This window comes from Pelmatolapia mariae, linkage group LG23 (genome assembly GCF_036321145.2).
Source record: "Pelmatolapia mariae isolate MD_Pm_ZW linkage group LG23, Pm_UMD_F_2, whole genome shotgun sequence".
NCBI classification, from domain to species: Eukaryota; Metazoa; Chordata; class Actinopteri; order Cichliformes; family Cichlidae; genus Pelmatolapia; species Pelmatolapia mariae.
In genome coordinates this window covers 25,083,891-25,085,429 of record NC_086246.1, presented here as the reverse complement: position 1 = coordinate 25,085,429, position 1,539 = coordinate 25,083,891, and the positions used below count along the sequence as shown (strand labels likewise).

The following is a 1,539-nucleotide window of genomic DNA, read 5'->3' as shown; positions in this document are numbered from 1 at the left end:
TCCCTTCAGGAGTCCTTTAACCCTTCTTGGCACAGAATCAGCAGGTATTATCCATGTTGACATGACAGCATCACACACTTGTTGCAGATTTGTCTGCTGAACATCTATGATGTGAATCTCCTGTTCCACCAAATCCCAAATGTGCTGTGTTGGATTGAGTTCTAGTGACTGAGGAGGCCATTTGAGTACAGTGAACTCAGTGTCATGTTCAAGAAACCAATCATAATCAGACTTGTTGACTGTTGACTATAACCTGCGGTGCTTAAGTGCAGCCCCAGTAGCCTAATGGATAGGGCACTGGCCTTCTGAGCCAGGGATCGTGGGTTCGAGTCCCACCTGGGGTGATTTCAAGCAGGGTGGGAAGCAGGCTGGAGCCACTCTCATCTAGGACCTTTCGATAGCCAGCTTTCTGTTCTGGTTGAAATTGCTCATATATACACTTGCTGTACATGTCATTGCTAGTACCTGCTTGGGTTCTTTTTAGCCTTCAAATCTCCCTTAATTTCACCAAATCCTAAAGGTACTCTATTGGATTTAGAGCTGGTGACTGCGGAGGCCGTTTGAGTACAGTGAACTCTGAGCTTTGTGACATGGTGTGTTACCATGTCCCTTTATGACACTGTGGGCATAAAGGGATGACATGGTCAGCAAAAACACTCAGGTAGACTATGGTGTTTAAATGATGCTCAGCTGGTGTTAAGGCCCCAAAAGCATGCAAAGAAAACACCTTCTACACCACTGCACTGCCAGCACCAGCCTGAGCTGTTACACATACTAGACAGAGAGCATGTACATGAAGATCGTGAGTGACAGGCAGAGCGCTGCAGCGCAAAATTGGTTCGTCCCTTATTCTACCTTAAAAGTCCCTCTATTTGAATGTTACCTGCAATGCCACTTTCTGACCAACACTTTTACAAATACCAAATCTGATTTGACCACAACTATATCAGACGAGTGCTTGTGTCCAGTCATCGCCCGCCACGCACACGGGATGTGAAGAGAAACACGCGATTTGTTTGGTGCCGTTTGGGCTGCATAGCATAATAAGCTGGATAACTAAAACCCGTATTTACAGGATTTTATTTAATATTTTTCTTTTGTGCTCATTTTTTAAAAGGAAATGCCCATGTGATTACCAAGCTTGTTTATTTTTTCAGATCCAAATAAACAGATCTGACCAATCAGATCAAAGCATTTGTACCTCAAAATGCGCACCAGCTTAAATATACAATGATATGGAAATAGTAAAATATTACTACGTTACCTCAGACACACAGCTAGATGCAGCTCTGAAATGATTTCTCTGCCTCCTCAGATGTGATTCCAACTCTGCCAACAACACGTCAAACTGCCCCACTGACATCCTGAAAATCGATCACGATAAAGCTTCAACACCGGGATCAACCCATCAAATTTTCCCTGCTCCTGGTTTCTACTGAGAATTGGATGAACCAGAATCTCAGTTTCTTCTTTTTTTTGTTTAGAAACATCAGGATAAGCTCAACATCGCTTGATTTTGACTTCATTTTGTTCATGGTG

The 1,539-nt window shown here is 43.2% G+C and overlaps 1 non-coding gene across 1 annotated transcript; it reads left to right on the top strand.

Moving 5' to 3' along the window:
- Nucleotides 1–271: 271 nt before the first annotated feature.
- trnar-ucu (transfer RNA arginine (anticodon UCU)) lies at nt 272–344 on the top strand. The gene has a single exon. It is a non-coding gene; the product is annotated as a tRNA-Arg (tRNA).
- Nucleotides 345–1,539: the final 1,195 nt, after the last annotated feature.